The sequence below is a fragment of the Balaenoptera acutorostrata genome, chromosome 10 (genome assembly GCF_949987535.1).
Source record: "Balaenoptera acutorostrata chromosome 10, mBalAcu1.1, whole genome shotgun sequence".
NCBI classification, from domain to species: domain Eukaryota; kingdom Metazoa; phylum Chordata; class Mammalia; order Artiodactyla; family Balaenopteridae; genus Balaenoptera; species Balaenoptera acutorostrata.
Genome location: NC_080073.1, coordinates 20,335,371 through 20,350,286, shown reverse-complemented (window position 1 = coordinate 20,350,286; position 14,916 = coordinate 20,335,371). Strand labels below are relative to the sequence as shown.

General features: G+C 38.6%; 1 long non-coding RNA gene across 2 annotated transcripts in view; it reads left to right on the top strand.

Moving 5' to 3' along the window:
* The window catches only part of LOC130709105 (uncharacterized), a 714,106-nt gene that overhangs the window by 462,594 nt on the left and 236,596 nt on the right, over positions 1–14,916 (top strand). For both annotated transcript variants that reach the window (XR_009009601.1, XR_009009600.1), the window contains one exon: positions 7,988–8,107. This is a non-coding gene — a long non-coding RNA (uncharacterized LOC130709105). The remainder of the gene's footprint in view (positions 1–7,987; positions 8,108–14,916) is intronic.

The window sequence follows — 14,916 nt, the reverse complement described above, 5'->3', positions numbered from 1 at the left end:
ACCCTCAGTTGGCATTCTAAGCCTGGCCCTCTAATAGCCTTGCACCCGTCATCTGCGAGAATGTTAAGATTTTGTGTTTGGTGTGCAGGTTTTTAATAACCCTGATCTAGTATTTCTTCCTAGTTCAGCAACATCCACCTTTCTCATTTGAGTCCCTGCCTTAGTTTGGGTGTCCCCAGAAGCCAACTCTAAGTCAGGGCTGTTCAGCCTTGGCACTGTGGACGTTGGGGGCTGGATAAGTCTCTGTTGTGGGGAGCTTCCCTGAGCGTTGTAGGATGTTGAACAGCATTCCCAGCCTCTGGATGCACCCTGTGGATGTTATGACAACCACAGATGTCTTCATATATTACCAAAGGTGTTCTGGGGCAAAAACCACTTCTCCAAGTCAAGGGTTCAAGCAAACCCTTGACTAACTAAGTACAAACATAGTTTAGTTGGAAATCGATCCCAGGAAGCACTGGTATAGGAGTGGAAAAGCATGTTAGTTAGGGTTCGCCAGAGAAACAGAACTAACAGAATGTGTGTGTGTGTGTGTGTGTGTGTGTGTAGACAGAGACAGGAAGACAGAGATTTATTTTAAGGACCTGGGTCACACAACTGTGGACATATAAATCCAAAATCTGTGAGGTAGGCTGGCAGACAGGAGACCCAGGGAAGAGCTGACGTTGAATTTGAAGTCTGAAGGCTGTCTGCTGGCAGAATTCCCTCTTCAGGGGGGAGGAGTCTTTTTCTATTAAAGGCTGCAACTGATCAGTTCAGGCCCACTCCCATTGTGGAGGGTAATCTTGACTCAATCTGCTGATCTACTAAAAAGTTACTCATTTAAACAATACTTTCACAGAAACATCTAGAGTGTTTGACCAAATATCTGTGGCCTAATCACATTGACATTTAGAATTAACCATCAACAGAAAGGAAAGGGAAAAAGCCAATAAAGGTATGTTATCCAGCAAGTTCTCATGGAAATGGGAGTGCAGTTCTGCTGGGGAAATTTGAGAAATGGTATAAAACACCTGTCTCACAGTTATCCATCCCATTCAAGGTGGGGTGAGGGAACTGGGGTATTTGTACACCAGTTCCCATCAGTCATGGATTGAGGTCTGTTCCCAAGGAGCTTTATTCCCGGGCACTTCTGGTTTGCTGCATACCCAGGAAAAGTAGGCTCTGGCAGCTAATGAAACCCAGAAGGCCAAGAGGTGCTAGTGCTGTTGGCAACCGGAATTCTGACCGACATGGAAGAAAGTGGTCAGTAAAGGCCTATGGGTAATGCACTGACAGCATCTGCTGCACTTTGAGAGCAGTACGTCGATAATTGTTCCCACACTCTGGCTGGTGTTAGGATCTTCTTCAGTGGCACTGCTGTCATCGCTTATTGGCCTCTTTTCTCCATGCCCCAAATATTTTGAACTTTAAAAAATTGTAGTAAAAGACACGTAACGTAACAGTTTGCATCTTAAGCATTTTAAAGTACATAGTTCAGTGGCCTTAAATACATTCACATTGTTGTGTTACCATCACCACCATCCATCCACAGACGTTTTTGTCTCACAACACTGAAACTCTACCCATGAAACACTAACTTTCCCCTCTCCCCTCTCCCCAGCCCCTGGTGACTTCTCTTCAGTCTCCAGGAACTTGACTCTTTTAGGAACCTCATTTGAGAGGAATCATACAATCTTTGTCCCTTGGTGACTGGCTTATTTCACTTAGCATAATGTCCTCAAGGTTCATCCACGTTGTAGCATGTGTCAGAACTTCCTTCCTTCTTAAGGCTGAATAATCTTCCGTTGTATGTAAACCCTGTTGTGCTTATCTATTCGTCCATCACCGGGCATTTGGGTTGCCTCTCCTTTTTGGCTACTGTGAATAGTATTGCTGCAAACATGGGTATACAAATATTTCTTGCAGTCCCTGCTTTCAATCCTTTGGGGGTATACCCAGATGTAGAAATGCTGGATTGATTGCCTTTTGAGTGCCCTACATAACAAGTAAACACAGTGTATGGAAAACAACTGGTCAGAAAGATGAGCATTCTAGGGAAGGAAATAAATTGCCCATAAATTTCCAAAATCTGGATTCATCGCTTGCCATGACCTCAGTCAAACCAGAGCTGCTTTGAGTCCAAAACACATCTGTGGATTGTACATAGTCACCATAGCTTCACGTTCTAAAAACAGTTTTATCTGTCTCCTCCTTTGCCTTCTGATGAAGAGCTTTGTTTATGAAATGCCTGTCTTCCGAAGTTCTTGAAAGATCTCCAGTGAGTTGCTCTCATAAATGAAGGCAAAAACATTGCCTGGCAAAGCCTGTGACTGACAACATCTTTTTTTCGTTACCTGATCTCTATGCCTTAATTCTCTAGCACTTTCCATTTTCCCTTTGTTTCCCAGAGTTTTGCAGCAAACTGCTGTTGAGCAAAGAGAAGCCAAATTCAGACTTAGGCCAAACCCTAGTTGCAGTCTGTTTCTTTTTGTTGTTGGTACCGGCATCACATCCCACCTGGCCAGAACTGCCAAGTGTTTTGGATTTCCTAGAGGAGGTTTTTATTCTGTCTGCTTGTCTGCACTTGTATACAAAACCTGTAATTATATAATACGTGAACTTACTGGTGTGCTATTGTGCTTTCTTTTCTTTTTTTAAACCAGCTGAATTGGCCCTTTTTATATTTTGAGCCTATTGTTACCTTTCTGTTACAGTTTCCTTCCCCCTGGCTTCTGATACTTCAGCCTTTATGCCAGCAACTAAATATTTATGCAAAGAAAAAAAAAAACATTTAAAGTCATTTGTCTTTCAGTGAAATCTTAAAACTTTCCTATTTCCTACTACAATCTGAATGTTTTAATGTTATAACTGCAAATGACTGTTGACGAAAGCATTTTGTTCTTAAAATATGTTATCCTGTTTTTAGATAAGAAAGATCACCTATGGAAGTCATCAAAAGTTGTGTGCATACTTAACTCTTTTGCTTAAAGGTCCACATCATCTAATTTGTGACGTTCCTAGTCTACCCTTAATTCAGAAAATAGTTTGTGGTTAACACGTCACACAGAGCTTTCTGAAAAGTTTTATAAAATATGGGAAACTTAAAGTGCAATAAATGCTTGATAAATTTGTTGATTGATCCAAATGCTGACACTGTAAAGAGAAGAGAGGGAAGGGTACGTCATTGTCCATTCTGTTCTTCAATGTGGCAGACTTTCCTTCCAGCTTGTTAATCTCCTGGAGGCTAACACAGTGCTCTTCAATTTCTATAGGTTGTGTTTTTCCTAAGATCTATGGCATCTTCGGTTGTAGAACTGCCTTGTTGTCCTTTTTGTGTTCTTTGCCTAAACGACAAGCTTGAAGAGAGATGGATTGGATCTGATACTTTTCCTTTGACACTCAGTAGATGTTGAACTTAAAGTGCTTAGAATAGTGCCTGGAACCCAGTCAGCCTCTCAAATTATTGGTTGTTGATGCTATTGCTGTTCTAGTTGTGGGGGCCATTGCTCATTAACCCTAAAGAGATTACCAAGGGATTTTGGATTAGCGTTCTTGGTGAGCATGCCTGAAGACAGCTGTTAAATGAAACAGTAGATAAAATACATCAGTAAGAACTGAACATTAAGGCCTTATGTCTGGGTATGTATCTCGGGGTAAGAACTTGTGGACAGCCAAATCTAATGTCTCGTCCCACTTCCAGTCTTTTTTTTTTTACCAATGCCATTCTTCTCTTACCCATCTTCTTCTTGAATGGCTCTTGCAGCATTTTTGTTGATGAGGTCAGGGATCTTGCTTTATTTCTCTATAACAGGGAATAATGTGGTATCTGAGTAGTTGACCAGAGAAATAAACACTATCATTTCATTGAGTAGACATCTTTCACTTCCTCTGAGTCAGAGAATGTTACCCAAAACCATTCAGAGAGAATTTTTCAGGTGGAAATGATCAATGCAAGGTAGTCCAGAGTTCATGTAAGATGGAACAGTTTTCTATAGTAAATGCAGAAGCAAACAGAAACACAAATAAGGGCTCTTGAATTGACTCTACAAGGCAGAACGAAAATGTGGTAGAAGAGAAAAGCAAACCATACTGTGAAAGAGTAAAGTTACATATGGTCCCAGAGACTAATCAGATTGATTGGGAGCCACTTGTCCCAAAAGTCAGTACTACAGCAAAGAAGGACAATCTGGGTCCCTTCTTAGATGGCCAGCAAGCCTTCAGAGACCTTTTGCTGAAAAGGTAGAAGCAGTTATTCAAGAGGCAAAGGTGATGTCCAGTTCCAAAGAGGTGGATCCCAAAGGGGGATGGAATTTGACATTTAATTTATCAGATAAAGAGGCACAAACACTGTCAATTTGATTCAATAAATACGTATGTAGCCCTTTGGTCTAAGCAAAAAGACAGGAAAGAGCACTTTGCCGTAGCAGGGATTCTAATATTAAACATAACAAGTGAGTCCAGAGCTGATCATTTGAACCCAGTTTAATTCCCTTTATGTCTTCGGGCAGCTCACCTTCTTATTTGAGAATACACATGAAAGAGCCATCCTGGGTAGTCAAAAGGGAACTAACTGTGAGATCTAGTCCCAGCTCTGACTCAACCTGTGTGACACCTCTGGTTTAACTTGACAGTGTTGAAGCATTTCTTTTTCTAGCCTTAGCCCTTTTCTTTTCAACTATCTTCCCTGAAACCTTAGTACATAAAACAGATTAAAACAAACCTATTAGCTCTGGTTCAACTGAGGGCCAGGGTCCCAGAATCCAACCTACAGAACCTCTTCCTTTTGTCTCCACCCACTTGCTCATGACCCGAGCCTCTTAAGCATGAGGAATCTGCAGAAAACAGTTTGAAAAAGGACCCGCTGCTTGTTCTTCCAAAGACACTTCTGACTCTGAACATCCAGTATCATTTATATATTTCACATCCATTTCATCTAGGCCTTCTCCCTCCCGTCAAAATGCCCTCCGTCACATGTTCTCACTCAAAAGCAGCAGAAATCTGACTCCAAACATTCGGAAGCAATAGAGATGTTTTTTAGACTAATAATCTGTTCCCAATGGTCTTGTTCCAGATCTGGAACAGGAAATGGGAAGTTCCAGGGTGTACAGAGCAGACTAAAATGTTTACCACCTAAGAAAACTTTCCTTATATACCTTCATGCCCTTTCTTTTGTCGAGCTGTATTGCCACCAGCCACTGACCTTCATCTTTAATTCTACATTTTCACCATTAATTTCAGATCAACACACACACAAAAATCTCTCTTGCTGAGCAGGACAGAGGATCTTACCTTTCAGGACAAGGAAAGAGAAAAAGGGTGCGATTATTATGTTTTTCTCTCCCTGTCACATAGCAACAAAGAATAACATGGGATTAAGTGTCGTTCTGAGTAAATAATATCTTTATGGGCCATTGGGGGAAAAATGCTCTCAGTAGACTTAATCATAACCTCTGGGGTTTCATATAATTTTGTTTTATCTTACTTTTAACACTTGATATTTGGTTTGAATGATAATTTAGGGATAAACTTGCCTTCTTTTCCTATTATGTTGCAAACTCCTTAAGGGTCAGAACTTTTCCATACACAGCTCTGAATCTTTTCTAGGGCCAAATATGTTGCCTAGTATAATGTAGCTGTTCCAGGAAATCATGGTGAAGTGAACTGAGAAGAGTCCAAAGTCGATCTTCTAAATAGAGGTTGGCAAACTGCAGCTCTTGGGCCAAATCTAGCTCACCACTTGTATTTGTAAATAAAGTTTTATTGGAATACAGCCATGCTACTTTTTAACATATTGTCTATGGCTGTTTTCATGCTCTAATGGCAGATTTGATTCGTTGTGACAGAGGCTGTATAACCTGCAAAGCTAAAAATATTTGCTATCAGGCCTATTAAGGAAAAAGTTTATCAACCTGTCACCTAAACTCCAGGTGGATGAATACATGTAAATATTTTAGTGATATACATTTTTGTTATTGTTGAATTACTTTCCAGTCCATATAGTTTCATTAAGCAAATTTACTACTTATGTTTCAGTTATTGGTAAATAATCATATGAGTCAAGTAGATATGAAATTAATTTACCCGCTATCATTGATTATTTTTATTATCTTTGGGGTTTTTAACTATGCAATTGGAAAAAAAATAGTTTTGCCCTTCCATGTCTTATTAGTTAAAACTCTTCTAGTTTTATGTAAAAAAAGACAATCTCAAACTAGCCATCTTAAAAAAACCTAAAGTGATTGGAGAAGAAATTGCCTCATGCAACCAAGGAGTTAAATGTTGAGCTGGCTTCAGGAAGTGCTGGATTCAGAGGCTCAAAGATGGTGTCAGGGCTCTCTCACCAACTTTTGGCACAGCTAAATTCTTTTCGTATATTTGCTTTCTTCTTTTTTGCTAGTAGATGGTCCACATCCTCTCACATGGAAGAAGGTTGCTGCTAGCTTCAACAAGTAGCTCTGTATAGCTTGTTATCCAGAAAGAAGAGGAACTTGTCTTTCCTAGTATTCATGTATTAAATCTGTAAAAGAGCTCTATCTGCTCAAGTCGTGTGGCAGCCCTTAGATCAATCACTGTGGCCAAAAAGATGAGATGTCGTATAATTGATCGGTCCTGGGTCATGTGCTCAACTCCATGTGTACTGCGTTCTATAAGTAGTTCCACGATAACAGAGCGTTGTGGATAAGGGGCAGTGTCCCAGTGGGAAGAAGGCCACTTTACAAGTAAAAACAGTGATGTCTATCTACTGTAGAAATATTTCATGCCAGAATTTTAGTGGAGGACACCAGATTTTACAAACAACGAACAGATCTAGGAAAAATGATTTCACTCTCCCGCTCTTGTGTTATCTTTCATCATCATCACCCTCATCATCTTTCATCCTGTCGAACACGTGGCTCCAGGGAACTTCGCATTACAGTTTGAGCTGCTTTGGAAGCAGATTCCATGTTCCAAACTCTACCCAAGCTCCCATTTGCATCAAAACTTACATCTTATGCTCTTGGATTCTGCTTGTTCTCTTCCATATAACTTGTTGGTTCTGGGTTTAATGCAGTTACATGGCTGAAGTGGGAATTTATTTGTGACGTTGCCCTGAAAATGTTAAACTTCAACCATTAAATGGTTAAGATGTAAGTGTTTTCAAAGTGAGATTAAGGAGTGAAATGAACAGGAGAAGTGCCAGGGTGCAAAGGGATGGGACAGATTTTGAGGGGTGGGGAGGGGTTAGGAGAATGTCTTATCCCCCCATGCGTCCCTACCACACTTCAACCCAAGAACATCTAAACTTTTAGATTTTGAAAAGTGGCCTCAAAGGGGCTCTAAACTGTGTGAGTGAATCATTTAGAAGTCTTAGTATAGGTTATATTCCTCCCTGCTTGTCTTATAGCTTCAAGACACTGTGATTGGGATGTAAAATAATTACTACTCTTCAGTGTCATCCACACATAATTAGCCTCAGATTACAATGAATTAACATGGTTTGCCCTGTTCGTGAAGTGAAGTGATTCTATTACTGGTTTTTTCCCTCTTCCATATTTAAAATAAAAACACTTTGAAACTTCCATTCTATTAGGTGAAATTCCCTCTAAAATGTCAGCTCACAATGAAGGATAGTTAAGGATGGCTAGGTAACCAGATCGTCTGAGTTAAGGGCACAGTTCAAATGATTCCTGGCTCCTTTGCTTTCTCTAAAGCTTTGCACCTGTCTTTAGGTGTCTCTTAAGAAGGCTGTCTCCTTCTCCATGTCTCCTCCCGGTGAATACATAGAAAATCCCCAAGTGTGATAAAGGTTTTGAGTCATTTTGAAAGAATCTGAACCAGAGAGATTTATTTGTTTCCATAATCTATAGAACTTGGCGTAGACAGATGTTAGTAATAAAAGCATTACACAATAATTCTAAATTTGTTTCTAAACAGACTTCAAGGAATATGTTTCTGAGAGTGAGAGGGGAAAAGAAAAGATTTCAGAACGTGGACTTACCTTTTAACTCTCATTACATATACACAGAGCAGCTGCATGAAAATTCAAGACTTTGAAGCCAAAGTGCCCAAGAATTCCCACCACTCTCTGCTGTCCCTACGGTTTTACTTTGAGCACCTCAACATGTAATCCAGTGTCCAGCTCATGGTAAGCAAAATATCCAAATATATGTATGTCTCAAACTGATTCCTCCTCAGTAACCTGGGGTTTTCTTTGGCACTTTTATTGCCAAGCCACAGGTTTGAAGCTGAAAACAGGCTATTTTCCGTGGAAGTTTCTCATGTATAAAAATCCATCTCAGATTCCAACCAATGCAATCAGAGAAATTAGTTTATTGATGAAACTCTTGTCCATGAATGGCTTTTTGAAAATAAAAATGCCTTTTTTCCTTCTTGAAAAGGATGAAACAATCCCCTTATTGTCCTACTTGCTTCGAATTTATTTTCCATTCCTTATTATGCATGCCTCCTTCATGTCATCGATACATAATCCATTATGTGCCTCTTATCGTATTTGCTACAACTATTTTCTCAAGATGATGTCGAAGGACATTAGATACCAGAGACTAACGTTGCAGGAGTGAATTAATGTCAGTGTTGAAGGAGTCTATAATCATATGACTAAAGGGGCTTTCAGGAGGCCACACAGTACGCTGATGACAGAATCAAGAATGAAACTTAGGAATTCCAACCATTTGTCTTGTGCTCTGTCCACAAATGATGTTGCGTATTCTTAGTCTTTAGTAAAGACTTGCTGAAATCAGTCCATTGACTGGTAACGTAGAGCATTCATGAAGGAGTTTTTTAAAAATAATCCAATCGAAGTTTCTTTGGTGATTATACAAAATTACTAAAAGAAAATGCTGTGCATGTATGACTCTACACGCAGTGTTTTTTGGTATAAGGTAAGATTGTTACAACTTGAAGTGCATTGAAATTTTCCTTTGATAGTTTATTTTATTTAGAAGTCACAAGGCTCTAGTTTATCTGATATTAAGGAAATGTTTATGCTATCTATGAAATTATTGCTGTGTGGCATTGGGCAAAGAGTATGGACACATGAGTCAGATAGACCTGAGTTCAAATGGATTTCCATCAGCAACTAGCTATTTGATCTTAGACAAGTATTTATCATTTTTGATACTTCTGTTTTTATTATTGTAAAATGGAGGCATTAAAACTGATTTCTTGTTTTAAAGAAAGACTGATTTCTAGGCTTGTGAAACTTAAGTGAAATAATGCATCAAAAACCTTTAGGACAGAATTTTGGAAAGATGGCAACTGTCGTGTGGAACATTTTAGATGTCCCTCAATCCCTGCATAGAATCAACAGAGCCACTCGAGAGCCATACGAGAACCCTGTAGACAGTGTTGGCAATAAGATAAAGTGACAAGGTAGCACCACGAGTCCCAAAGTGCAGTAGGATGAGGACAGAACAACAGAAGCCACCATATCTGCCTGTTAGTGGAATCTGTGCAGAGTTGAGGGAGTTTCTGACAACCGAAATGACCAGACATCAACAGAGGACTTTTGTGGATGTATATATAACTAAGCTTACATGCTCTTTCCACGTAGACATAGTACAGTTCTAAAAGAAATGATGAAGAACAGGAGAGCGATTACAAAAAAAATACTTAACTGTTTTCAGGAATGCAATTTGTGGTGGTATTGAATAATTATTCTAAGATAGCTGTGTTTGTAATATAAGATAAAAACAATGAGTAATTGTGAGATAGTGCTGATTCTATCATTCCCTGTGTCCTTGAGAACCAGGATTCTCAGCATGTAAGATATAATATACCAGTGGTCAAGAAAAATCTGTGACCCTGAATTTGAACTGAAAATATCAGTATGAAATCATAAGGCATTCTATTTTAACCATTATCTCTATGTGTGTGCGTGTGTGTGTGCACGCGTGCATGTGTGTGTATATAAATATATATATAGTATTTCCTGGCTCTACTGGAAAGGTCTAGAAACAATGAGTAGCATTATGGTCCTGAAATACTATTTCCTATTAAAAGAAAGTAGGTCTTCTTAGGGAAATATGGTTGATTCAAGGCCTGAGGAAGGAAAGTAAAATACAATAGAAGTGATATTTTCTGAAAAATGTTTTTTTTTTCAATATGGTCTTATGATTTTTAATATTTCTATGAAATTACCTTTAATCTTCTTCAAAGTTGCATTTTAGGATTAATAGAATAGAAATTATTGACTCCACAAATTTTTTTTAAAACTTAGAAAAATATTAAGTATTTAATTTTAACTTTTCATTTAAATTGGCCTTTGCTGATTCAGAGGAATGGGGACAAAAATTCAACTTTTAAAATTATTGGAAATTCTGTCAAAACTGAATTATGACATATATCTATATATCTACAATATATATTATGGCGGTCATAATTGTTTTTCCAAATGAAACCATCAAGTCACTAAAATAGTGGATTATATGATATATCCTTGTGTATAGTGTCTGAAGCTGAGAAAATGTGCAGAGATATTTGTGACTTGGTAGTTTCATTTGGAATAAAACATGACCAACATAAGATAACTCTTAGAATTTGGTACCTTTTTTTTGAGGTAGTAATCAGTTTCTCAATGTGAAGAGGATATGAATTACAAAAGTTGTTTTAGCAGTTCACTTAGTTCTTACCATTTGAACATCATATGTATATTCTTTTTGTTGCATTTTTTCAAGCAGACAAAAGTCAACATTCTAAGTCATAGGGATATGTGATATAGTTTCTTTGCAACAAAGATCTTCTTATTTAAATTATAGTAAAATATACAGGTTCATTATCTATATATGAAACCCTTGAGGCAATATATGTTTTAGAATTCTTCAGGTTTTACAAAAGTAATTTAGTGCAAAACTCTACATTATATAACACTCCCACCCCCAAGCAGGGCTGGGGACAGCATCTCATAATCAAACACATTAATGATTCTGCAAAAAATATATATATGAATATTCTTTCACTAAGTGGAATAAATAAAACCTATAAATAGGCTTCTATTGACTTGGGTCACATTTTGCTGCCAAATGAGTTTATGCAAAACTTGCAGGAGGAAAAAAAAAAGGATTTTCAAAGCTTTTTCAGTTTTAGAATAGTGGAGGAAGGGATTGTAGATCTTTCTTAGTTGTCTCTCTTTTTTTACAAAAGCAAAGCAGCAAAATGTACTGAGAGAAGGACACCACCCCATTCTGTTGTCATGCCAAAACATGCATACCTTGATTTTAAACATGAACAGATATCAGAAAAATTCAATAGCGACTGAGGTAGATAGAATAATGGTGCCCCCAAAATGCCCCCATCCTTATCCCTGGAACCTGTGAATATGTCACTTTACGTGGCAAAGGGATATCGCACATATGCTTACGTTAAGAATCTTGATTTGGGAAGAGCGTTCTGGATCACCCAGATGGGCTAAGTTAATCACAGTCTTATACGAGGTAGGCAGGAGGTCAGAGTCAGAGATGGAGACGTGATCCCAGAGGCACAGTTACAGTGATGTACAACCACATGCCAAGCAACGTGGGCAGCCTCTAGAGGCTGGAAAAGACAAGGAATAGATTCTCTTCGCGAGCCTCCGGTAGGAACACAGCCCTGCTGACACCTCGATTTGGCCCTCTAGGACTCATCTGGGGCTTCTGACCCATAGAACTGTAAGGTAATAAATTTGTGATGTTTTAAGCCACTAAATTTGTGGTAATTTGTCACAGCAGCAATAGGAAACTCGTGTAAAGAAATCCTAATCCCACGCACCTACAGTCAGTTAATCTATGACAAAGGAGGCAAGACTATACAATGGAGAAAAGACAGTCTCTTCAGCAAGTGGTGTTGGGAAAGCCGGACAGCTCCGTGTAAATCAACAAAATTAGGACACTCCCTCGTACCATATACAGAAACAAACTCAACATGGTTGAAAGACCGAAATGTAAGAAGACATGGCACCATAAAACTCAAAGAAGAGAACATAGGCAAAGCGTTCTCTGACATAAGTTGTAGCGATATTTTCTAAGATCAGTCTCCCAAGGCAAAAGAAATAAAAGCAATAATAAACAAATGGGACCTAATCAAACTTAAAAGCTTTTGCACAGCAGAGGAAGCCATCAACAAAACAAAAAGACAACCTATGGAATGGGAGAAAATATTTGCAAACAATGTGACTGACAAAGGGTTAATATCCAAAATACACAAACAGCTTATACAACTCAAGTTTGAAAAAACAAGCAACCCAATCCAAAAATGGGTGAAGACCTAAATAGATATTTTTCCAAAAAAGACATACAGATGGCCAACAGGCTCACAGAAAGGTACTGAACATTGCTACTTATTAGAGAAATGCAAATCAAAACCACAGTGAGGTATCACGTTGCACCCGTCAGGATATCTATCATCAAAAAGTCTACATAATAAACGCTGGAGAGGGTGTGGAGGAAAGGGAACCATCGTACACTGTTGGTGGGAATGTAAATTGGTGCAGCCACTATGGAAAACAGTATGGAGGTTCCTTTAAAAACTAAAAATAGAGCTACCATATGATCTAGTAATCTCTCTCCTGGGTATATATCTGGAAAAAATGGAAATTCTAATTTGAAGAGATACATGTGCTGCAATATTCATAGCAGCATTATTTACAATAGTCAAGACATGGAAACCACCCAAGCGCCCATCAGCAGATGATTGAGTTAAGAAGATGTGATATATATTGAATATATATCACACACACACAGACACACACACACTGGAATATTACTCAGCCATAAAAAAGAATCATATGTTACCATTTGCAGCAACATGGGTGGACCTAGAGAATATTATGCTTAATGAAGTAAGTCAAACAGAAAGACAAATACTGTATGTTATCATTTATATGTGGAATCTAAAAAATAATACAAGTGAATCCGTATACAAAACAGAAGCAGACTCACAGACATAGAAAACAAATCTCTGGTTACCAAAGGGGAGGAGAGGGGCAAATTAGGATTATGAGATTAGCAGGTACAAACTACTATACATAAAATAGATAAGCAACAAAGACTTACTGTATAGCACAGAGAATTATATTCAATATCTTATAATAACCTATAATGGAATATAATCTAAAAAATAACTGAATCAGTATGTTGTACGCTTGAAACTAACACAATATTGTAACTCAGCTATACTTCAAAAACAAGTAAACAAAAAAGGAAATTCTCACTAGACTCTTCAAAATGTCTAAGTCATGAAAGAAAGAGAAGACTGGAGAACTATCCCAGATTGGGAGAGATTAAGGAGACATGACAACTAAATACAGTGGGGGATCCTGGATGAGAAAAAACAGCATCAGTGGGACAGTTGGCAAGATTTGAATAAAAGTTCTAGATTAGTGAATAGTATTGTGTTATGTTAATTTCCTGATTTTGATCGTTGTGCTATGGTTATGTGAGCTGGTACCACTAAGAGAAGCAGGATAAAGGAGAGGGGAAGTTCTTGGGCTTTTTTGCAGCTATTGTGTAAGTCTGAAATTATTTCAAAATAAATTTTGTTGTAAACCAGCGAAGGTAAACCAAAGGGAGTCCACTTCATTTCCTTCATCATTGAATAATAATAAATAATTAACATTTATTTAATGATTACTATGGACTAGACACTGCTCTAAAGCTCCACATACATTAATATAAACCTTAGGCTAGAAGGGGGGACTATTATGATCTCATTTTATAGACACGGAAGTGTGGAGAGGGTAGGAAACATATCCAAGGTCACATAGTTATGAGAACTGTTAAAGTCTAGAGTCTGTTCTCAACAGCTATTCGAGGTGATTGTCTTGCACATTAAAGTTTGAGAACATAACGGCATGAATTTCACTACTCAGTTACAGTAGAGCATTTGACTACTCAGGAACCTTTGCTTACTTCCTTATTACTGGCTCTTTTCCATATTGGTGACATTGACAGATAACTGAACACAGCTAGCCAAGTTGTTACACTGGTAATATTTTCAACGGATGTATATTACAACAAGGAAACACTGGTTCTACAGAACTAATGGAGTTTTTCTATAGAATTATCCCTTTGTTGTATTACTTTTCCTCATTTTTTTTTTTTTAATTTATTTATTTATCTATTTATGGCCGTGTTGGGTCTTCGTTTCTGTGTGAGGGCTTTCCCTAGTTGCGGCAAGCGGGGGCCACTCTTCATCGCGGTGCGCGGGCCTCTCACTATCACGGCCTCTCTTGTTGCGGAGCACAGGCTCCAGACGCGCAGGCTCAGTAGTTGTGGCTCACGGGCCCAGTTGCTCCGCGGCATGTGGGATCTTCCCAGACCAGGGCTCGAACCCGTGTCCCCTGCATTGGCAGGCGGACTCCCAACCACTGCACCACCAGGGAAGCCCACTTTTCCTCATTTTTATCGATCTGTGTCTTGACATATTAATTTTCTTTTCTGAAATTTTTTCACAACTCCCTGGTCCTACTTGTTTCCCTCAAAACGTTCAGCCTTTCTGTCTGTCTTGGTGCTTTAAGTACAATTTCCACACTTTCATTCTAGAGTGGTATGCATCTTATACTGACTATAGTCTAATTTTATTCACATGGCAATAAGACAGAAGGAGTGGCCAGAAAAACTGGGGGCGAAGGAAAAGGTAGAAAGACTGGGAATGACATTCTTGAACACTTGTGTGATAGTGATATCTGAGTTAAGAAGTAGGAGGAGGGAAAAGAGGGAAGAGGTAGAACTCATTGTCTGCTTTAGTTTGAAACCCCTTAGGGTTATTTTCTCTGCCTTATGCCGAGTCAAGCATGTTGTCAGTACTCAACAATAAATAATTGGCCATATTGGCTTTACATGCTTAATTCCCCATATGTAGAGATTAAAATGTGCCTCTGAAAATAAGACTCTAAAAGACAGTCTTTGATATGTTCTGGTGGAGGCTGTAAATCATAGCATTTTATGCCCAATCTTAGAT